Raw genomic sequence first — 26,351 nt, forward strand, 5'->3', positions numbered from 1 at the left:
TCTGCATATTTCATAATAATGGATTCATACAAAATGGGACCTTTTCTGTTTGGCTTCTTTCACTCAGCACAATGTTGTTAAGGTTCATTCAAATGGTAGCATTATCAACATTTCTTTCCTTTTGTGGCTTAATAATGTCCTATTTTACATATATACTACAATTCATTTATCCATTTATTCATTGATGGGTGGTTTGGTTGCTTCTACCTTTTGCCTATGTTGAATAACACTGCCCAAAATATATAAGTATAGTGTTGAAAAAATATGAAATTTCAATGAAGAGAGAAATTATAAAAAAGGAACTAAACATAAATTCTAGAGGTAAAAAGTACAATAATGGAGAAATTCACTAGAAAAATTCAATGATAGATTTAAACAGGTAGACGGAAGAATCAATGAGTATGAAGAAAGGCAACTGACTTTACCCAGTTTGAAGGGGAGAAAGAAAGAAAGGATAAATAAAAATGAACAGGACCCAGTGGACCTGTGGGACACCATCACGGTGCACCATCAAGTGTGCACACATATGCATCATGGGAGTTTCAGAAGAAGAGAGATAGTAAGAGGCAAAAAAAAAAAATTGTAACAAACAATGGCCAAAAATTACCCAAATTTGATTAAATGAATATGCACAGTCAAGAAGCACAATAAACTCCAAGAAGGATAAACTCAGGAAAGCTACACAGTGACAAATTATAGTGAAATTGTCAAAAGATAAAGACAAAGAAAAAATCTTGAAAGCAGCAAGAGAGAAGTGACTCATATCATATAAGAGATCCTCAATAAGATTAACGTGTGATTTTTTTAATCACTAAAAATGGAGGCCAGAAGGCAGTGGGATGACATATTTAAAGTCCTGGAAGAAAAAAGGTCAACTAATAATTCTATATCTGCAAAACTATTCTTCAAGAATGAAGAAGAAATGAAGACATTTCAAGGTAAACAAAACCTGAATGAGTTTATTACTAGAAGAGCTACTCTATAAGGAGTTCTAAAGGCAGTCTGTGAGAGTGAAATCAAAGAACATGGATAGTAACTTGAAGCCATATACAAAAATATAGGGCATTGGTAAAGTGACTACCTAAGTAAATATAGAATCCAGTATTACTGTACTTTTGATTTGTAACTCCATTTTCCTCTATTTAATTAAAAACGTAAATGTATAAAAGTCTATGTTAATGGGTACACTATGAATAAAAATGTAGTCTGTGACAATATGAAAGGGGAAGGTCAGAAATGAATAAGAGCCCAGGGTTTGCATTCTATTGAAATTAAATTTGTATAATTTAATTTAGGTTGTTATAAGTTTAAGATGTTAATTATAATAGCCAAAGTAACCATTAAAGGAATATCTATAAAACAATCAGAAAATGAAAGGAGACCAAAATAGTATATTACAAGACAAAAAACAAAACAAAACACAAAAACCCAAAAAAAACAAATATAAAAAGAAGCCAATACTGGAGAAATTGAGGAACAAAAAACATATGACATACAGAAAAGAAACAGCTGAAAGGCATAAGTAAATCATTCCTTAGCAATTATTTTAAATGTAGATGGATTAAGCTCTTCAATGCAGAGATTGGCATAATGGATTAAAAAAAAAAACAAAACCATGATCCATCTATATGCTATCTACATATATATGTTGTGTATGTAAATATAAAGATACAATAAGGTTGGAAAGAAAAAGATGGAAAAAGATATTCCATTTAAATAGTAACCAAAAGTGAGCTGGACTGGCTATACTGTTATGAAACAAAATAGCCTTAAGTCAAAAAGTTTATAAGAGATAGAGAAGGATATTACAGACTGATAAAGGTTCAAGATATAACAATTATATATTCACCTACCAATAGAGCCCAAAAATATATGAAGAAAACTGAAAGAATTAAAGAGAGAAATGTACAATTCTACAATAATACTTGAGGATTTCAATAACTCATTTTAAATAATGACAGGGGCATTAACCAGATGATTAATAAGTAAATAGAAAACTTCAATAATAGTATAAACCAATTCAACCTAACAGATATAGACAGCAGAGTTCATCTGACAACAGCAGAATATACATTTTTTTCTCAAGTGGACATACAACCTTCTCTAGGATAAATTATAGTTTGGGCCACAAAATATCTTAATAATTTAAATAAGTTTAAAATCATACAAAGCATATTTTACAACCACAATGGAATAAAAGTAGAAATCAATAAAGAACAAATACTGAAAAATTTACAAACACCTAGAAATTAAACAACATACTTTTTAACTATCGGTGGATGAATAAAAAAATCACAAGGGAAATTGGAAAATACCCGAGATACCTGAAAATGAAAACACAACATACCAAAACTTATAACATACAGTGAAAGTACAGCTACAAGGGGAATTTATAAATATAACATCTAAATTATATGAAAAAAATCGAATCAAAAATCAAGCTCTATACTTAAAGGAAGTAGGAAAACCAGAGTGAGCTAGACCCAAAGCTAGCAGAAGGAAATAAATCATAAAGATTGGATCAGAAATCAATGAAAGAGAGAATAAAAAAGCAATAGAGGAAACAAAATTGAAAGCTAAATCTTTGAAAAGTCAACAATATTGGCAAAACTTGAGTTACATTGACTCTGACAAAAAAGAAGGAAGACTCAGATTACTAAAATCATAAATGAAAGAGACATTACTACCAACTTCACTGAAATAAAAAGGATTATAAGAGAATATTACAGATAACTGTATGCCAATAAATTAGGCAAACTGGATAAAATGGAAACATTTCTAGAAAGACATAAATTATCAGAATGACTCAAGGAGACAGAAAATCTGAATAGACTTTTAACATGTAAGGATATTGAATCAGTAATCAAAAACATCCCAACAACAACAACAACAACAACAACAACAAAGACCTAGAGCCAAAAGGTCTCACTGGCAAATTATATCATACATTAAAAAAAAAAAAAATTAAGACCATTTCTTCTCAAACTCTTCAAAAACTTTGAAGAAGAGGAATGCTTCCTCACTCATTCTCTGATACCAGCATTACCTTGATATCAAAGCCAGACAACAATACTACATGAAAAGAAAACTACAGGCTAATATTTCTTATGAATATATATGGAAAAGTCCTCAACAAGATACTAGCAAACCGAGTTCAGCAAAATATTCAAGGGATTATACACCATCACCATGTGGGAATTATGTCAGGAGTGCAAAAATGGTTCAACACACAAAAATAGATTGAAGGACCACATAATTATTCCAACTGATGCAGAAATAGCATTTGAAAGAATCCAACACTCTTTCATGATAAAACAACTCATAAGTTAGGAAGAGAGGGAGGCTTCCTCAAAATGATAAAGGCCACATGTAAGAAACCCATAGCCAGCATCATATTCAATGGTGAAAGACTCAAAGCGTTTCCCCTAAGACAGGAACAAAATAAGACCGTTTTTACCACTTCTATTCAACATAATAGGAGAAGTTCTAGCCAGAGATATTAGGCAAGAAAAAGAAATAAAAACTTCAAATCATGAGCCTGGAGCTGCGCTGGCAGATCTAGGTGAGGCTGCTGGCTATCCTGCAGCTTTCCACCTAGGACTTCTGGGTTGGTCTTGTCAGAGGCCCCAGAGGTGAAAGGATCCAAGTACCCAGGAATCAGCCCCAGAGCTCCTCAAGGATGGAGGAGAAGGAGAAGGAAGAGGAAGAAGATGAGGAGGATGATGTGCCCAAAAGGCAGCAGGACAAGTTCAGGAGCTAGACAATGATAGCTTCTCCTATGAGGAGGAGTTTGAGAACCTGGACCCAAATACTTGCTTCTCTGGTGACAAGGAGGAGGATGATGAGGCCTATGACTGAGGGGCAGGATGCAAGGAACATGTGGAGCCATCTCAGAGTCATGGGGGCTGCAGGGGTGAGGAGGTCACCCCTTCCCACCATTGTTGGGTGAGGCAATTCCCATTGTCTGCAGTACTTTCTGCTTACGGAATAAACTTTTTTTTTTTTCCACATTAAAAAAAAAAAGCTGTGCAAATCAGAAGGAAGAAATAAAATTATCTCTACTTGTAGATAGCATGATCTTATATGTAAGAAAGCCCTAAGAAAATCTGCAAAATCACCAATATCAATATCAACAACAACAAAACAAGATGACAAAGCATTAGAGCTAGTAAAAAACTTCAGCAGTGTTGGAGGATACAAGACTAACATAAAAAATTAGCTGTATTTCTATATAGTAATGAACTATCCAGAAAGGAAATTAAGAAGCAATTCACTTACAGTAGCATCAAAAAAAGACTACTTAGAAACAAATTTAACCAAGATTACATAAAACTTGTACACTAAAAACTACAAAACTCTATAGAAAAAAACTAAAGAAGACTTAAATAAGTGGAAAGACATCACAAGTTTATGTATTAGAAGACTTAATACTGTCAAGATCACAATACTACCCAAAGTGATCTACAGATTCAACGCAATCCCTACAAAAATCCTAGTGTCTTTTTTTTTCAGAAATAAAAATATTCATCCTAAATTGCATACAAAATTTCAAAGGAACTGAGATAAAAAAAACAATCTTGAACAAGAAGAACAAAATTGGAAACTCACCCTTACCAATTTAATACCTACTACAAAGCTACAGTAATCAGAACAGTGTGGTACTGCCATTAGGAGAGGCATATTGACAAAGGAATAGAATCGGATGCCCAGAAATAAGCCCTTACCTGCATGGCCAATTACTTTTCAACAAGAATGCCAAGATGATTCAACAGAGAAAGAACAGTCTCTTCAACTATGATGCTAGGAAAGCTGGATATGCACATGCCAAAGAATTAAGTTAGACACTTACCTTATATCATATACAAATATTAATTCAAAATGGATTTAAGACTTAAGTTTAAGGGCTAAAAGTATAAAACTCCAAAGAAAAGGGGGGTAAACTTTATGACCTTGGATTTATCAATGGTTTCTAAAATATGACATCAAAGCCAGAGGTGGCAAAAGATAAAATACATAAACTAAATTTTATCAAAATTTAAAACTTAGGTGCATCAAAGGAAATTGTAAATTTAACTAATGCTACTGACTTGTACACTTAAAAATGGCTGAAATTGTAAATTTTATATTACATATATTTTACCACAATAAAAAATACTATATAATCTCACTTGATATTTTTTCTTTTACCCATGGTTATTAAAATTTTTTTGTTGACTTCCCAAATATTAAGGCTTTTTAAAATACATTTTTTGTTACTGATTTTCCTAATTTAGTCCTTTTTGATCAGAGTACAAACTCTATATTTTCAATCTTTATTGAGAATTTACTGATCTGTGTCTACAGCTAAAGTAATGTTTCTTATTAACTATGTAGTTGGGTCTTGTTTGTTTATTACTTTTAAATCTAGTCTGACAATCTCTACTTTTTAATTGGGATATTCAGTCCTCGTATACACAGGGCAATTATTGAGATGATTGACTTTATCTCATTGTTTTCTATTTGTCTCATATGTTCTTTTTTTGTTCTTTCTTTGGTGTAATTAAGTATTTTGTTTTATTTCCTCTATTGGCTTTTTTTTTTAAAAGATTATATTTATTTATTTGACAGAGAGAGACAGCCAGCGAGAGAGCGAACACAAGCAGGGGGAGTGGGAGGGGAAGAAGCAGGCTTCCAGTGGAAGAATCCTGATGTGGGGCTTGATCCCAGGACTCTGGGATTACTCCCTGAGCCTAAGGCAGACACTTAACGACTGAGCCACCCAGGAGCCCCAACCCCTATTGGCTTTTTAGCTATACTTCTTTGTTTTAATTTTTTAATTGTTAGTCTAGGAATTACAATGTGTCCTTATCACAGTTTATCTCAGATTAGCATTTTAACACTCTATATTGAAGGTAAGGAATTTAAAACAGTATAATTACAATTACTTTCCCTGGTCCTTTCCCTGTGTTAATCTTGCCACATATTTTACTTCTGCATATGTTTTTTGTGAATTTTTACTAGGAATTGGTGTTGGATTTTGGTCAAAATCTCTATGAATCTTTTGGTATGATTTTACAGATTTTCTACTTTATTTTAATTAAATGATGTATTATGTTAATTGGGTTTTCCATAATAAACCAACTTTGCATTACTGGGATAAAGTCCAGAGTCTTGGTGTATTGTTGAATTCAATTTGATATTATTTTGTTAAATATTTTTGCATCTATGCTTATAAGAGATGCTGTTGGGCATTTTCATTGTTTCTGATGTTTTTGTCCTGCTTTGGTATCAAGGTAATATTGGACCCCTAAAATGTTTTGGCACATTTTCCCTTCTTTATTTTTTAAAAAGTTTATGTATGACTGGTATAATTTATTTCTTAAATGTTTGATGGCATTAACTCGTTAAGCCATCTGGGCCTAGACTCTTCTTCTTGGGAATATATATAATTACTAATTTATTTTTTTATGTTATGTAACTCTATTAAGATTTTCTAATTCTTTGGTGTCAATTGGCCATTAATGCTTTTTTGGACTTTATTTAATCTATGTTGTTAAAGTTGTTGGCATAGACTTGTTTATAATATTACTTTGAAGTCCTTTTTAATTTCTGTTGAATCTGTTGAAAATTTGTAACTTTTGTTCCTGATATTGGTAATCTGTGTCTTTTCTTTTTTATCTTGATGATTCTAGTTAAAGTTTTGCAAAATTTGTTGATCATTTCAAAGATATAACTTTGGGTCCCATTGTTTTGTTATTATATTTCCCATTTCATTAATTATTGTTCCGATTGCTATTATTTCTTTTCTTCTATTTCCTTTGCTTTTTTCCCTAATATCTTAGATTGAAAAGTTAGATAATTGATTTGAGACCTTCCTCTTTTCTAGTAAACCATTTAAAGCCATAAATTTTCCTCTAAGTATTGTTTTAGCTTCTTTCCATAAATTCTGATTTGTTGTGTTTTCATTTTCAACCAACTCATTTTCTAACTTCCTTTGTTATTTCTTATTGGAACCATTGATGATTCAGAGTTGATTTTTTAAAACATGTGTCTGTTTAATTTTTGAATACATATATGTAGACTTATCTGTTATCTTAGACTGGGTTTTCTGATGCAAAAATTAGATGTTTTATTTTAGAAATGAAACCAAGGGCAGCAAGGGTGAGAAAAAGAAAAATAAGGGCTATTTGGGCCTGAGGTAGAGGCCACAGGGTATGGTTGATGGCTGCCACAGAGTATGTGGTCAAGCATACATGAGATGGGCAGCACTGAGGAAATTAAGAGCTGGTGAGTGAAATTCATGTCAGATCTATTGACATATAATTATAAACTTAGAAAATCATTGGGAAAAATCCACACAAAAAGTTAAGTTCTGGGAAGAGTATGGCATGAGCAGAAGAGGGGACTAATACTGCTTTGCATGACTTTTAGTAGTGGTATTGTGGATCATTTTGACATTTTTGGTGTGTGTTTGCAAAATTAGAGAAAAGGATTCTTAGAATGAAGAAATTATTGTATAGACATATGATGGAATTCTTGGTAGCTATGAAAATGCAAGTTGAAAAAGATTACCTAATTATATAAAACAACATCTTTCCCATGATATATTAAGTGAAAATATATATTAAATGGAAATATATAAACAATATATAAAGAAAATAACAGAGCATATAGTAGATATTTAAGGATTTTAAGTAGGGATTTCTTAAATATCTTCTATCAGTGTCTGGCCATTTAGATGAAGTATTGAAAAATATGACTAGAAATAAAATAACAGAAGAGACATAAAGGAAATTATACCAGTTATATGAGACTGAATGGTTACCATAAACAATAAATAGGTTTTAGAGAAATAATTCTGTATGAATAAAACTTGTGGATGAAGCAGTAGTTTGGGGCACCAACAAATATGGTTTTGGACCCTGACACTGCCATATTAGAACTAATCCTGTTTGATTTCCCATTTTCTTACTGTTAATAAAAAAAGCAATATCTTGTTTTTACAGGATCTTATGATGAGTAACAAGGATGTATTTAGAAGGTTTTGAATAAATGGGAGGGGTAAGGATTTAGTAATAATGGAGAAAGTGTAAACAACTTCGTTCAATGGTAGGAAAGAAAGGAAATTTGCTTACAATACTCTTGTCTTTTCCCATTTTAATTTCTTTATTGTTTTGGTAATTGGTTAGTTACTAGCTCTCTCTAGAAACTCAAAAAAGAATCCCAGGATTCAAAGCTAAGCCTCAATATTTACAAAGGTAATGAGTCTGTCAGCTATGGGAAGTCAAGTGCTCTTACTGTTTGGTATTGCTAACCTCAAGCCTAACCTAAAGGGACACCTTTCTTGGGGGATAACAGTTCATTTGTCTTCATGCTAACTCCATCAAGGAATTTTCCTGTGCAGAAAACAGCTAGTTTCACTAAGCTCTGTATGTGCGTGTTTTTTATGTAGTGCACTGACAGCTAGTAACCGAACCTAATCCGTCAAACTCATTTCACCTAAGACCTCAAGTATAACTCCAATTCTGATCCTTAAGGTAAAGGCATCACTGAAGTACTTAGTTCCTGACCTTTTGTTTTTGAACACATAGTACCCTGGGGTTTGGGGTATGGGAAATGTATATTTCTTTTTTGTACTGAGAAATACAGTCATTATTTTTGCGTGTTGCATTTAAAAATATTATGTTTGCCTTAAAATTTTCTTATAATAGCTGCAAAGTTGTTCAAGCAGCCTTTGACAGAGTTGCTTCTTTGCACTAGTAGGTTTACAGTTTAGTAAGCTGCATGCTTTTTATTCTTTTTTCATTTAATGGTTGAATCTTTGGGGAATATTACATTATTCTTGGTAAGATAAAAATATCGGGTATTTTAATTTTGTCTAAGTTTCTGAAACTAACCGTACAAATTTGGTTGTATAGCATTGATATGTAAAAAATGTCAACTCTTCTAATTATGCCATGTATTTTTTTTATCCCCTTTATCTTTTTTTCTCCCCCATCAACCTCCCCTCTGGCAACCATTAGTTTGTTCTCTTCTACTGTGCCATGTATTTTTAAAGCATTTTTGTATGTGTGCAATAGATGTATGTTCATACTTGCTCAGTATTATTTTTGCCAGCTGTTCAAATTTCTAACTATTGAGAAGGCACTAAAACAGGCATTGGAGAACTATTTCTGTACCACAAAGTGGTTGTCCTTTGCTTTTTTATGTTTGTGGGATGATTTGGTGTTTTCTGGGGAACAGAAATCATTTACAAATATAGAAATATTCAATAATATTTACTCTGTAGATAGGTGCTATTGAACAGCAAAACAAATGAATTAAAAAAACACACACATTAAAACCTAAGCATTATGTCTGTCAATAAGTTAGTTGAAGTTATTCTGCTGTTTATGATCCTACCTCAAAACAGTAAGATTCCTACTATATAAGTGACTACTATTTTATGTGGGGGGTTAATAACTTAGGAAGGAAACTTAAGACTTTTGGTCAATGTCTCTTTAAAAAAAACAGCATTATATTACAACAGAATCTTTACTTACATTAGTTTTAATTTTTTAAGTGGGGGGAGGGGCAAAGGGAGAGGGAGAAAGAGACTCTTAAATAGGCTCCACACCCAGTATGTGAGCCCGATCTCACAATCTTAAAATCATGACCTGAGCCAAAAATCAAGAATCAGATGCTGAACTGACTGAGCCACCCAGGCGCACTATATTAGTTTTACTTTTAACACTCAAAACCACATGATGGACTAACTTTGATGTTCAAAATTAGTCTCTAATATTACTTCAAGGCAAATGAGAACAGCGAGTATTCCCAGACTCAAACAATTTTTAGAATTTTCTTAAAAAAATAAAAGACATGATGGGGCGCCTTGGTGGCTCAGTCTGTTAAGGGTCTGTCTTTGGCTCAGGTCATGATCTCAGAGTCGTGAGACTGAGCCTGAGTGGGGCTCCCTGCTTAGCGGGGAGTCTGTTTGAGGTTCTTTCTCTCCCTCTCCCTCTGCCCCACCTCCTGCTTTCTCTCATTCACCCACACTCTCTCTCAAATAAATAAATAAAATCTTTAAAAAAATAAATGAAATAAAATAGACTTATAGATAATAAAACATACATGTCAGTTTTATCCAATATGTGTGTCACTTTGGAAAATAGTAGGGATTTTTTTTAAGTAAACATCTACTGTTTAATGAAACACATGAGATTAAAACATTAAAAATCCTTGAAGACAATCACTTACTTTTGGGGGGCCCAAAAATGGGGACATTTGCAATTCAGTTTTATAAGGAAGATGGAAAAGTTTGTACTGGGCTAAATCACTTGGTAAAATTTCCCCAAATCATGGCTCAATAAAATTTTCTTTCTTTTTTTTTTTAAATAATGTTCAAATGCCATCTTGACAATTATTATGTTCCTCATTGTTGCTAGACAAAACCATTTTTTTTTGTGCTGGTCTCTGCATCACAAGAGAATAAAAGTACCTGCTTCCCTAAATAAGTAAACTCAGGTATTGGCTTCTTGGTGGCTCTTCGAGGGGATTAAAAAATGAATGATTCAATCAATGAGTTGGATATTTTTCTTTATGATAAAATATTAGTTTAAATGATCTTTTTATAGATAAATAGAATATTATTTCAGCCGAATAAATTCATTATATTGGCATCATATTCAATACAGCCTCAGAGTGCCTTACTTATATATAAATATGTACCTTTAAACTCCTCCTCAATACTAGTTTTCTAATTGGCAGATTTCAGATTTTTTTTCACTGTGGTTTTGCCTGGCTAGGTATAGTCTCAACTTGTACTCCAGGTCAGCCTTATTCACAAACTAATTAAATGATCTAAGATATTTTGAAGGCAGTGGGGAAAGACCTTGTTGACCCAAAATATCTTGTTTCCCACTAGCTATGATCCTCAGTTTTTCATTCACAGATTCCTTTTTGTAGGTCACAGCCAGGTTCTCTGAGAACTATTCATTATCAAGTACGTATCTGTAATATAATAAACGTGTTAAGAGACTTTTTTTTTTTTTTAAGCAAACAGAGCACTGGGGAAACAAAGAATAACAGTGTTCCTGCTCTCAAAGACCTCACAATATAATGAGGAAGAAAAACTTTAAGTGGATAACTTAAACATTTACCCATGTACTGTAGGAACACAGAGGAGACTCACTTATTACAACCTGTGCCTAGGGGCTGCATCGGGGAAGACCCAGGATATCTAGGCTCTTGAAGATAAGCAAAAGCTTGTCTGGTGTCAAGGTGTGTATCTATGTGTGAAAGTGTGTTGTGGGTAGTTGGGAAGTTGGGACAGATGGATGGTAGAGGGATGAAATGCATTCCAGCCAAGTTCCAGTAACTCATGTTAATATGCTTTAAAAAGGCATGAAGTAATATTGCATCTGAGGGATTGAATGAAAAAGTCATAGAATTTTTAAGAAGAAAGTAGTAGGAAGAGAAACTAAGGTGAATGGGTGAGAGTATAGCAGGCTTTCTACTTCATGCTAGGGATTATGGCCTTTATCCTGTAGATGACAGAGCAACATTAAAGCAGTATAATGACAAGGTTAGATTTGTAGTTCAGATCAGTCATTTCAGCAAAAATGCAGAGAGATGAATTTCAGGAAGGCAAGTCCAGAGTGTGGTACGTATTGGCTATGAGGCTATGGTAACACTCCAGCCTTGAATAATGGCAATGATAAAATGTAAAGAGAGAGGATGACAAATTTGAGGAGTGAAAAGCCAGCCATGTTTTCCTTCCACCATTAACCTTTTAGTGTAAATTGATTTGTTAGATTAGAGGAGCACAGGACACGAAGAAGTTAAACAGTGTGCATGTGATGGAGTAGTGGTGAAGATTAAATGAGTCAATACACATGGACAGTGCCCTAAATTGTTTGCTATTGTTATTATTATTATCATAGGGCAAGGAAGAGTGAAAATCTGAATGAGTTATTGACTTCAACAGACAAGCATCAGTGGAGAATTGCACTCATGGTCTGGACCCTGGGGACATGGATCTCTTAGAAGGACAAGTACTGAAAAGGGAAGGATGTAAGAGAAATAGTCTTAGTAGCTATGGACAAATGGAAACTGTCTTGCACGGTAAAACTAGTGCTTTAAGGGAACACAGCAGAAGTAGGGAGTGCTTTGAGTCACTTCATGTAGAGATAAAAAAAGATACTTGGATAAGTCACTGCTTCTGCCTCTTCCCTAAATTGCAGCAGGATGTTTTCAGAACCCCCTTAAAGTAAGTGTCATTGCATTCTGTCTTCTCCTGCCATGCTCTGAAAGTACACAACGAAGATGCAAGAGCATGTGGATAGAAATCCATAGATGGGCCACGTGTACATTCCATCAGCATTTTGCTTTGCTCAAGGATTTTTGTTGGACCTAAAAAAAACTCTGATCTGTTTGGAAAGAGGATTTGCATTTGCAAATAGATTTGCAGGCAGATCCAACAAGCAGCATTTTGCCATTTGCAAATCCACTTGAAACATCTGGGTCCCTGTCTAGCCCCCAAATTTTTATATAAGTGGACGACCCTAGGATCATAGTTTGGACCTGATTTTTAAAATCAAGATAAATGCTAACTAATTTGCATAATTTTCATTTTGAAAGCACACCCTGTGCTGTTAACAAAATAACAGAACATACAGAAACTAAGCTTTTTCAGTTAAAGAAGAATTAAATAAGTGAAATCGATAAAGAAACAACAATAAAAGCACCTTGACTTTGTTAACTGGAGAAAACTGTGTGTCATTTCAGTGAAATAAGCCTGCTAATGAGAGTTTTACTTTAGACTAAAATTCTACCTATTCTCTTAATGATAAAAGGCATAAAAAACTGTACTGACTATTTATTATGGATCTGAAGCTATATCCTCTATATAACTTTTTTACATAAAAATAAAGCAGTGAGTTTCTTCTCTAGTTTTAAAAAGAGTATTGTAATATAGTCAATATAAGATTTACTCAGACTATATTTATACTGTACCAGTAGACTATAAGAACTCCATTAATGCTCCACTGATATCATCAATGAAGAAAAAGGCAAAATGGATGCATCGCTTCTGCTCCACTGGGTCTGTAATGAAGCAGCATTATAGCAGCTGCTGTCTTTTTAAACAGCTTTGGGTTTTTTTTTTTTTTGTTGTTGTTGTTGTTGTTGTTGTTTGTTTTGTTTTTTTCCCAAGGCATCACTTGGTATATTACAAGAATCTCCAGAAAAATATTTTTTGACCTTGTGGCCCTTCCCTTTTATTATTTGCATTTTTTTTTCAAGAACCATGGCCTTCTATTTGCAACTGTGGTACTGTGTGGTAATTTGAAATGTACAATGGAAATTTCAAATAGAAAAGCAGAGTTTGAGATGGATACTGCCAAAAGCATCTGTGCCAATGAATCCTAATATTTTAGGAATGTTGTCCTTTAGAACTTCTCACTGCCTTTAGTGATATCATGCAGAACTTGCTAAAGGAGTGGAAATCTCCTTTTTTTTACCAAGGGAAAAAAAAAGTATATGAGCTTTCTACAATGGCACAATTAATATTTCGCCAAACTGTCAAACCATGGTGATAGGCTAGATTCCTGGCCAGTTAACCTGGTCATTTCAGCTATTGGCATGACCAATGTCATTACCAAATCTATCATGCGGCAATTTACTTTGCTAAGGTGGCCTAAGTGAATGGCCACGTCTTTTGAAGTTAGTTCACTGTGCATGTGTGTGTGTGTGTGTGTGTGTGTGTGAGAGAGAGAGAGAGAGAGAGAGAGAGAGAGAGAGAGAGATTTGACAACTTCCACACATCTACCCCAAAAGATAGGAAATATTTCAAGGATTTTTAAATAGGGCGATTTACATTTCTGAGATTATGATGTCTTGGACATCCACAATAAGAACAATGGGCAACACATGTAAAGAAGCAAAAGAAAAATATAATGAATACACCAAATTAGCTGCAAAAAAGGGAATAAAAACACTGCTTGAACAATGATCACACTTAAGCTACGTTTCTAAAATGTAACCACTAAAAGGTAAAGTTCTAGTTTCTCATGATGTAAAAATACTTGGCACACTATAGATACTCAAAGCACAATCATGATTTTCAACCATGATTCTCCTGAATTCCCAAATGTTGCATTGATTCCTTATGGGATATTATTCTTAGATGATCTAGTTTAGATTTAGGGTGTTCAATAATGATTCTTCCTTGACTCTCTTATACACTAAAACCCCTGCTGCACTCCCATGTGAACTCTGACAATAAAGACATTATTTCAGGGAATGGTGCCACCATTTATCTATTGCCAACATCAGCCACTTGGATATCATCCTGGATTCCTTCTTTGTACTCTACATCAAATCAGTCACCCTGACCTGTTAATTTTCCATCTAACACAGCTCTCAATTCCATCCATTATCCCTCACCATTCTGTCACCCTTTATGTTTTAGGCTCTCAGTACTTTTCCCTTTGATTCTTGATTATTCCATTTGACTATACATCAAAAGTTTACCTTTCTTAGTCTTGCTCATTTCCTTCTAATTCATTCTTTACACCATTGTCAATGACCTTTCTAAAATGTCAAACTGAATATGTCACTTATTTACTTTAAAAGGCATCAATGGTTTTCCATTATGTTAAAGATAAAATCAGAATTCTAGCTTATGCCATGTTCTTCATGATCTGCTTTCTGGCTCCCTCCCAGAATTACCTTTTCTCTATTCTATTGGCTCCATGCCAAACTACTTGCAGTTTCTCAAATGTGCCATATTTTTCTTGCCTCTTTGCATTTGTATGTACTATTCCTTACACATGGAATGTTTTTTTGTCCTCCATGATCAGTTCCAACACTCTACTTAACGCAGGCATCATCTCCTCCATGAAGTGTTCCTTGATCTTCATGCTCTACGTTTGGTTTCTACATAGCATCCAGGGTATACTTTGGCTTAGCATTCATCATATAATGCTTATTTGCTTGTTTCTTCTATTGGAAAATGAGCTTGCTGGTCATGGTGAATGTGCCTTAAATCTATCTCCATCAGCTTTTGTTATGCTTGATTTGTGGAATTCATCATTCATTCACTCATTCAACAAATATTAATTGAGAAGTTACTATTTGTCAGCAATTGTTCTAGTCACTGGAATAGGCAATGCACAAGCTCTGTTATGGGTTGACTTCTGTTTCCCAAATTTCAGGTAAGTGTCTTTGGTTGGCAATACATTATGTATATTGTCACACATCATTTTTTGGGAAAAGTTAGAGCTATCCATGATTCCCCTGGAAAAGGACAACTGAAGGATTTGCATGTGGAACTCTCCTGGACTCTGCACCATGCTCCTATGCTCCATACTTTACTGATTTCAATCTGTATCATTTCAATGTAATATATTGTAAACATAAGGACAACTTTAAACCGGTTCTGTGAGTCCTTTCAGCAAATTATTGAACCTGAGGGTTCTCAGGAACTTCCAAACTTCTAGATCATGTCAGAAGTGAGGGTGGTTTTGGAAACGCCTCAACTTTTCAAAGGTTAAGAAATGTAGAAGGCACATTAAATATTTATGAACATAACTCTGCCTGCCACTACCCTCCACAGCCTATTTTCCACACAGTAGATTCATCCTTTAAAAATGTAAATCACTTTGCTTATCTGGTCAAAACTCTCCAATGACTTCTAGTTTATATAAGATGAATTATAATGTGTTAATATGGATTATAAAGGACATATTTAAAATGACCTCTCCTAAACTGTTTGATCTCAGAGCCAATTGCTTTCCTTGATCATGTACTGCTTATAGCCCAACTGGCCTTCTTTGACCATGTTCTTTCTTAGGGATTTTGAACTTGCTGTTCCCTTTGCCCTTAATATTTTCACTGTTTTCCCATGTATCACTTTCCCAGTACTTTCTCCAGTACCTCCTACTTTAATGTGCTTCTTAAATTCCCATAATAATTTCCATAGGGCTATGCTCCATACAAGCATCATTTTAGTAGTGCAATTTTCCATTGCCCATCTGCCTGACCATATGGTCAAACCATTGGCCACCACTTGTGAATGAGTAAAAACCTAAACATAGTGGGCTTTTATCATTATTCAATTCTCCCATTACTACAAGGAAAACAGCATGTAAATCATCCCATTGAACTGATTTTATCTTACCCTCTTTAATCAGTCTTTGCACCCACTGGTCTTAGTGTCACAGAATTCCAAATAGGATGCTGTTTTTCCACCTTGAAACTCCCATCTATAAAAAAGCAGCTTGTTGTTGGTCAATAGAGATCTGTTCATAGGGTACCACCCACATGACTATAGGATCCAGCAGCTGCTCATGTGGTTCCAAAGTCCTAGGGAAAAAAGTGACTACTTATTTGAGAATATAAAGAGCACCTACTTTCACTCTATTGGGAGACTGTTTCTGCATAAACCATTTCTATTTTATTATGAAATTCTAGGCACTGCCCTCTCCATGAAAGCCTTTCTCCAACAGTACCTAAGACATTATGGCTATTTCAGTTTTCAAGATTATTTATGTCTTTCAGTCACAGAAGCAGTTTCAATTAATGTCCAACATCAAGCTCAGATTAATTACCTAAATAACTATATTGCATAGTTATATAACTGTAAGAAGGAGGAAAATACCATCAGAAAAAAAATAAAATTCACCCAGGCAGAAAGGTCTAAAAAGGCTTCCCTGAGAAACTGAAACATATGTTGATGTCAGATTATCTTAACTAGATAAGGAAGACTGTCTCAGGCAGAAGAAATACTGTGTGCAGAGACCCTGAGTTGGGAAAAAGCTTGGCACATTTAAGCATCTGAAACAACAGCCCTAGTATAGTGAATTTGGGAGAGTGGGTCAAAATGAAGCCAAAGAGATACAGAAAGCTATAGGTTTTGGGAAGCTAATTTTTATTTTTATACTTGTTCTATCAGTAACTTATTTTATGTACATTATAATTAATTTTTAAAAAACCCCATATACTTTGAAAGAGAGAGAGGCAAAATTAGAGAGTTCATACCAATGAACACAAGGAAATATTATTTCTTACATGTTATTTATCTTCTCTATAGTAGACACATTTATACATAACTCTGATCAGAGAGAAAGATAGAAAATTTTGCAAGACCAAGGATATTGCAGATTCTCCTGGGGTTAATGTGACTCTAGAAACTTTGTAGGATTGAGGATGGGCTACCTTTTTAAAACATGGATCTTCCAAATGTGTCTCTTGAAGGACAAAGAAAAATTTGAGACAAAAATGTGATATAAAATGGATCATGTGTATTTATTACTTCTTCTCCTTTGAACTTCCCTGTGAGTGAAAAATGCATGGGAAAAAATAAGCAATAAAAGAAAAAAAAAGAAAAAAAGAAGGAAAAATGTCAGGTCTACTTCAACTTTGTAAATTTAAACTTTTCTATATATTTCACCTTTAGCTATTATAATACTTGTTAGTCAAAATGAATTATCAGCGAAAACAATATTATCATTACTTAAATCAATTTGATAAGTTTATTATGCAATAGAAGTTAAGCTAAATATCATTCTTGAAACAAACTGAAATTCTCTAAAATTATGGCTTTGAAAACATAGGTCTCTTATGCATGGTTACGTTGGCAAGTCCATGGCTGTTTTCTTCTCAAACTCTTTCTACAACCCAAGAAATCTAAAATTCCCTAATTCATATATGCATCAATTGATTGCATATAGTTTAACTTCCCTCTTCTAATGAGCTAGTTAGTAGACATGTTACATGAATGTTAGGTTTTTACACTATTTTCCCTAAAAAGTAGAAAGATTACAAAAGCAAAAAAAAAAATTAGATAATAGTATCTGCCTAAAAAATAGGGAATTATAGAATAGGGTGAAGGACACAAAAAGAAGATAATGTAAAATGAAGTATTTTTATATGTAGTACAATTAATAATCAAGCAGTGATTAGTAGACCAATAGCCTAAATATATTCATTTATTCCACAAATGTTTATTGACTAACTACTATTTGCCAGATACTGACCTAGGTGCAAGAGTTCAATCAGAGACCCATAAACAAAGATTATTATCTTTGCGGAGGTTAAATTCTAGTGGGCAGGGAGAATTACTAAATAATAGATACATTTTAAAAGGTTAATTATGTATTATGTTACAGAGTGATACATACTATGGGAAAAAATGAGAGAGATAGCAAAATACATGGATATGGAATGCCAGAGAAGGAATGTGTCAGGTAGAATTTTAAATAGTTGGTAAGGGTAGACTACATTGAGAGGGTGACATTGGAGCAAATATTTGAAGGAGGGAATTCCAATGATGGAATGAATAAATCACAGGAATAAAAGGCACAGCATAGGGAATATAATCAATGGTATTATGATAGTGCTGTATGGTGACAAACAGCAGCTACACTTGTGAGCATAGTATAATGTATAAACTTATTGAATCATTATGCTATATCTGAAACTAATGTAACATCATGTGTCAACTATACTTCAAAAACAAATAAATAAACAAACAAATAAATGAATAATTGGAAGAGGAGAAATTAGTCATGTTTATGTTTTGGGAGAAGAATATTTCAAACTATTAGAATAAACAATCCAAAGGCCTTAGGATGGGAATGTGCATGGTAAGTTGGGGAACAGAAGAGACGACGTATGACTTGGGTGAGAACAGCTGGGGGTGAAGATAGGTCATGGAGGTCCAAATCATTCAAGTTCTTGGATCTCTTTGTAAGAACCTTGGACTTAACTGAGAGTGATTTAAAGAGCTAGTGGAAGGTTTGATGGAGAATGACAAGACATGGCTTATGCCTTAAGGAATCACTGTGGCTGCTATGTTAAAAATAGATTGTAGGAGTACAACATAGAAGGAAGCAAGAATGTGTGTCAGGATGTGTGATAGTGTTATGCGTGAACTTGGCTAGGCTATAGCAACCAATTATTTATCCAAATAGAAGCCTAGGTGTTACTAGATGTAAGGTATTTTGTAGATGTGGTTCTCATCTACAGTTTGTTGACTTTAAGTAAAGGAGATTACCCTCAATAATGTGGGTGGGCCTCATCCAAACAGTTGATGGCCTTAAGAGCAAAGACTGAAATTTCCCAGAGTAGAAGAAATTCTACCTTGAGACTACAGCATCAATTCCTGCCTGCGTTTATAGCTCACTGGTCTGTCCTACAGATTTTTGAATTTGCCAGCCTCACAATTTTGTGAGCCAGTTCCTTAAAATAAATCATGGATATATATGGTTATGGATATAGATAGATGAGAGAGAGAAAAGAGAGAAAGAGAGTCAATAGGATAAATAAATTTATGTATGATATACACATGTATATGTTTATATATGTATACATATATAGGTCCTATTAGTTCTGTCTTTCTAGTCAATCCTGACTGAAAAAGAGGCTATTGGGAATAATCTTTGCAAGACGTAATGGTGGCCGGGAGCAGGATAGTAATGGTGTCAATGGTGAAGTCATCCCATTCTGAATTTATATACTGACACTGATGTCTACAGAAAATACTCTAAGTATCATCTTCAGAAGTAATTCAGCTGAAGTCTGGGAATAATTTACTATGACATACAATTCCATCTTTTTTTCCTGGAAGGTGAAAGTTAGACAGTCTGGCATTTTCTAGACTATCCTTTGGAAAGCATTTGGCATCTACACAGATGGGTAGTTCTCCTCCCAACCCCCTACCACTGCTGTGTGAAAAGGAAGGGGATGGGGCCAAAGGTATAACTTAAGGGTGTCAACTGTTACTTATTGAACAAGAACCTGCATACACGATGTCAGTGATGTGATTAATCATTCGCTGGTACAAAAAGAAGGTCGTTCATGTTGAAATTTTGATTTATGTGTGCTCTTGCATTATCTCCTAAACCCTAGCCACTTGCCAGCATGCACACTGTAATGAGTTTGGCATTTGTGTAGGACTTTAGAAACATTAAATAATGAATCCCTCTAGAACATCTCCTTGTATTACTATATCCTATTCAATTTTTAAGTGAGAAAATAGAGATGGTGTATAATTTGACTAAATCCTCATATCAAGTTAGTAAAGTAGAGGAGTAGAAATAATTAAATGTGTTCAAATATTATATTATGGAATCGTTTAACATGCCTCATAGAGCCCAAGTAGACACCATAGATCTAAATAACTGAAGATTCCAAATTTATCAAGGAAATTAGGAGGGTAGGGTGATCTTCAAAGGAGTTTCTCTTTTTTTTTATTTACTAGTATTAGTATTATCCAGTGTTCTTCGTGGCTTAGCTATAACCCTCCAGGTATTATTATACTCACTCAAGAATTGATAACTTTTTAATGAATCATAACTTACATATAAATTTTGACTCTTTCTTTAAAATGCTAATGTACTGAACTTGAGAATTTTTTGTCATTTTAAAAAACTGTATCTTTGATATGGAATTAAAATTCTTTGCTCTACTAACATGGTAAAACGCCTTGTAGCTCTCGTGCTTGGCTTTGATCACCACATACTAGTAAACATATCTGTGTGTCTGAAACTTTGCAAAGCTATGTTGTAAACCAAAATGTTATAGTAATAATCTATGTGAAGTTGGCAGCTGCTGAGATATTAAAATAGATTTTCTTTAAAAAGCACCAAGTTCTTTCAAGCTGCTCAAGCACCTTATAATGCAGAGAAAAGAAATTTACATAACCATAACAGGTCAGATAAAGAACACAAGATTTTTACTGAAAAAAAAAAAAAAAAGGATCCTGGAGCATTTGCCAATCTAGATCAGCTTGGGTTTTGGTTTTAGCTACTACTCAAGTTTGGTGGTAAACAAATCAAGGTCCAGTACTTTTGCAAGGTAGACAGTCATTAACGTAACAGTTTACCACACTAAGCAGGGACCTTGGAGGACTTTGTCCTGAGGATAACTTTGGGCAAAATAAAATAAAAAAAAAGAAAAACAAAACAACAGATCTACACCCCCCCCCTTAAGATGACTGCAAAAAAAGGTTACATCTTGGCACTAAATAGGGTATGAGAAAAATGTATTTTTTAAAATGTCCTGGAGAAGTTGTAACTTTGTGCTGGACTTCACATAGATTTGAGCCTTGTTCACATCAGCTAGAAGGCCAGGAAACTTCAAGCTTCGTCTTGGTTTGTGATGCTCCTAGATTGGATGTGCCCCCTGGTGCCCAGAAGAAGCAAAGGCAAATCCACCAGAGTAAGGCTCTACCTATACTTTAGGTCTTCAAATCATTTCACCAGTGCAGTAATGATGGAAAGTAAAATCTAACTAGGTAGGCACCAAGGAAACAAATCATCCAAATGAGAAATAAGAGAAACAGACTTGAAAAGATCCCAGGTATAGGAAGTAGCCAACATAAGCAAGCATGAAAAATTATATTCAAAGGTTTAAAGAACAAAAAGATAAACTTTAAAATATCTTTAGGGTGAAGGAACAAAAATTAACAGAATTGAAAAAGAGTCGAATATAATACTAGGGATGAAAAGAAAAACAATTAAAATTAAAAACTCAGCAAGAGCAGCTGCACCAGATGAGGCACAGCTAGAGAGAAGATGGGACATAGTATCCAGAATGCAGGGTGGAGAGATCCATACCTCCCACACCAAAAAAAAAAAAAAAAAAAAAAAAAAAAAAAGGAAACCATCTTGATAAAATAGGAAACATGGCAGTGAGAATGAGAATGCTTAATATCATCCTTAATGAAACTGTACAAGGAGACAAGATAAGGAATAAGGTAGAGACAACATTGGCAGTGATAACAGATTAGAATTTCTGGGACTAATCATAGACTAATAAACCAATCCAGATTTAAACAGGTCCAACACATCTGCAACAGGATACTGACATAGATTGTAGTGAAACTGGAAAACGTTAAGACAAATAAAACAAAATTAAAAACAGCTGGAGAAAAAGAACAGTTACCTTCTTCTAAAGACTGTTAACTGACTTCTCAAGAGATAATGGAAGCCCAAAGACAAGAGAACCATATTGTCAACATGCTTAAAAAAAAAAAAGGAAAAAGTATGGAATAATAACATGGGTCAACTGAAATAGAAACAAACAGATCAGGTGTAGAACAACAACAACAAAAAGATGAAACAGAATAGTAGCTCAGCATTTACACCACATTTAAAGAAATTCCATGTCTACTTAAAAAATGAAGATTGCGTGACTGAATTAAAAAAGACTATATGATATTAACTAGAGTCGCATGTAAAGCATAGATATAGAAAGAGTGAGAGAAAAGGGATAAAGAACATATGCTGTGGAAATACTAATCAAAGAAAACTGATATGGTTATATAAATATCAGAACTAAACAGACCTGAAGGTAAAAATTTTTTGATTGACCCATCTATAATCCATATTAATTGTGAAAAAATGTGATGTAAAACATGACAGGAACAAAAAGAAACAGACAAATCATTAATCATAGGGAGATTTTTAAATATGTTTTTCAATAAATAGGAAAAAATAGACAAATCATTAAAGATATAGAAATCTTGAATAACAAAAACATCATAGATAGGATATCTCTATCTTTCTGGCTACATATACACACACCCACACACACAAATAATGCACATATATATACATACATATAATATATACATTATCTATTTATATTAAAAATGCCATTTCTAGTAACTGGAAAATGCATAGTCTTTTTAAGCATTGTTGGAACTGTTATGGGAACTAACCTTTTTCTGGGAAAATTTTATCTAATAACTAAGAACTGAAATAATGGCAATTAAGCTAGAATTAAATAGAGAAAAGATAACTAGAAAAATGCCCTTTTATTTGAAAATTAAGAATTAGACTTCTACATGATCTTTGTGTCAAAAAAGAAAATTGGAAAATATTTTAGCTGAATGACAATGACAATGGAGATTTTAGCTTATATCCAACTTTGTAGAATGTAGCTAAAGTCACACATAGAGAAATAAACCATATGTATAATTTTATATATATAAACTATATATACTTATATAAATTTAATATACATAAGCTATATATATAAGCTATATATACATATTAAAGAGAGAGAGAAGTGTTGAAAATTAGTGTGAGAAATATCCATCTCATAAAGTAGAAACAGAACAGGCAAAACCAAAAATAGAAGCAGAAATTAATACCATAGAAAACATACAATAAAGAGGATTAAAAAAGCCAAACATTGTTTTTTAAAACTACTGATTAAATTGATTACCCCTCAGATTAGACGATGACAAAAGAGAGAAGACCCAGTAGAGTCACTCTCTTTCAGTGTCTCTCTCTATATAATATTATATATTATATATATAAATATACATTAGTGAAAACATTTCTCCAGATCCTAACGATATTAAAGAGATATTAATAGATATTAAGATTAAAATGAACAACTTTATGGTCATGTTTATACTTTTAGATAATGTAGATAAAGTTTTGGGAAAATAAAATCATTGAAAAGTGATCCAAAAAGAAGAGAAAAGGTAAATAGTATATACATAGACATTAGGAAATTAAATCATTAATCAAAAATGTTTCCACAATGAAACCAGTTCCAGATGGCTTCATTAATGGATTCTGCCAACATTCAAGAAGAAACAATTCTATCTTCTCAAACTCTTTCAGAAAATAGAAAAAAAGATAACATGCCCCAACTCATTGTAATAGGATAGTATAACTTTGACAAAAACTCGACAAAGATATTTCAGGAAAAGTAACATAATGCTACTTTCACCCATGCATATAGATGCAAAACTCCTATACCAAATATCTGCAAACAAAATTCAGAAATATCTGAAAAAATAATACTGCATCATCTTCTGGTAAAAACTCAAGGATGTACTGCAATTCATTCATGGCACTAACCACCTAGAGCTAACACAGACTTCAAGGGTTTAAAGACCATGGTCCCTAACAGTACTGCCCTTACGCCAGACACTAGCAATACTTACAAGGTCCCGGGTCTCCCAAACCCACACTTCTGACTGGCTATAAATTTGGAGGTTTCCACAAACCCTCTCAGGTTTGATAATTTGCTACAATGTCTCAAAGAATCCAAGAAAGTGCTATACTTAGAATTACCATTTTATTATGAAGTACACAGATCAGGTGGCCCAGCAAAGTGAAGAGGCACAGAGTAGGAAAGGAGGTTGGTTTACCATTAAATCAATCAACATAATTTATCACGATGATAGACTAAAAGAGAAAAATACAATTCTCTCAATGGATGCAAAAACACAATTCTCTCAATGAATGGATACCATTCATAATAAATTCAACTTCCATTTATGATAAAACTCTCAGTAAATCAAAACTTAATGAAAGTCATTGTAAGATACCTCCTTGTCCCATGCTCAGAATACACAATTAGTTATTAAGTCCTATCATTTCCCCCCAGCTTTATTAAAATATAATTGACATATAGCATATGTAGATTTAGGGTGTACAGTGTGACGATTATATATATATATAGATACATATAATATAGATATAGATATAGTTATTATAGTAAGGTTAGGAAACAACTCCATCCCCTGACATAATTAACACTTTTTTTAGTGTCTGGTGATAACTTTTAAGATCTCTCTTAACACTTTAAAGTGTATAATACAATATTATTAATTATAGTCACTATGTTGTACATATACCAGAACTTATTTGCTCTTACCATTCTAAGTGCCTTTTCTATTGGTCTTTTCTTTCTGTTTCTGGCTTTTGTTATCTTCCATCAGAACTACTTGAATTGCCTTTTTGTGGATCTAATTTATTTTAATGTTTCTCACATTCAATTCATCCCTCACACTTTCTAATATTTGAATCTGGTCACTTTGTGCACTTGCTTAATATTCTTCATCAAATTTCCTTAATTTACAGCATAAACTTTGATAGTTTGGGGCTTCTTATACCACTGGAAAAATAATTTTGTGTCATATTAATTATAATTTAAAAGCATCAAACCTCCAACTTCAAAAAGCATGCCTACCCATATTTTCGGAAGTTTTAACAGTTAATAGCAATAAAAATAATGGCTTATATTTCTAAAGTACTTAGTCTGTGAAGTGTTTGTATCTATATTATGATATTTCATTTTATAACAGTAAGTACTATTTTAATCCCTTCTTTCTTTTTCAAGACTTTAATTTTTAGAGCAGTTTTAAGTTCACAGCAAATTTAAGAAAAATGTACAGAGATTTCCCAATTGATGAAACCTCTATGACACATCATAATCATCCAAAATCCATATTTTACATTAGAATTCACTCTTGATGCTGTACATCAATTATATGGATCTGGAAAAATGTATAATGACATGTACTGATCATTACAATATCACACAGAATATTTTTACTGCCCTAAAAACTGTGTTCTGCTTATTTATCTCTCCTCTGCCCCCCAACCCCTGGCAACCACTGAGCTTTTTCCTGCGTCCACAGTTTTGCCTTTCTCAGAATGTCATATAGCTAAAATCATACAGTATGTATCATTTTCATATTGGCTTATTTCACTTAGTTGTATGCTTTTACGTTTCCTCCATGTCTTTCCACGGCTTGATACCTCATTTCTTTTTAGTTCTGAATAATATTCCATTGCCTGGATGTACCACAATTTATTTGTTTATTCGCTTACTGAAGGACATTTTGGTTACTTCCAAGTTTTGGCAATTCTGAATAAAGCTGTTATAACATCTGGGTGCATGTGGATGTGTGAACGTAAGTTTTCAACTTTTTGCGGGGGGAGTAAATACCAAAAAGCACAATTGCTGGATCCTATGGTAAGAGTATGTTCAGTTTTGTAAGAAATGGCCAAACTGTCTTCCAAAGTAGTGATACCTCTACTTTCCTGACGAGGTAACTGGAGACACAGCATACATCATTTTTTCTAATTAAACTGCAGAGCTGGTAGTGGAACTCAGCTCTTGCGATTGCTAGTTTAATGCTCTTTCTAAATCTGAGTACTCCATAAATTTTGTCTTACAAAGCCATTCTTCAATATCTTGTAACTACTGATATTGTGGCCACTCTCTTGACAACATTTCCTTAAACTTTATATTTACCCTCTGCCCTGGTTCTGCTTTCCTGTCATCCCAGTTACTTGATACTTTCTCTTGCTTGTCTTTCTTGTCTAGGCATGTGCCGGAAGGTGGAAGACAGGAGTGTGCTGTGCTCTTTCTCCTTCTCTTAATCTGGCACCCAACACGGAACATTTTATTTTTATCTACCCTGGAGAACCTATATAACTATGCTCATGGCTAATTGGTAACTAACTTAGGTCATTTTTACAGTTAAAAAAAAAAAAGAAGAAACTTTTTTTTTAACCAATACATGAGATTAAGTTTAAAATAATTTCATCAAGTAATATCTTTGAAAGATATTT

Source organism: Ursus americanus, chromosome 25, assembly GCF_024610735.1.
Source record: "Ursus americanus isolate L20-20 chromosome 25, mUrsAme1.1.p, whole genome shotgun sequence".
Taxonomy (NCBI): domain Eukaryota; kingdom Metazoa; phylum Chordata; class Mammalia; order Carnivora; family Ursidae; genus Ursus; species Ursus americanus.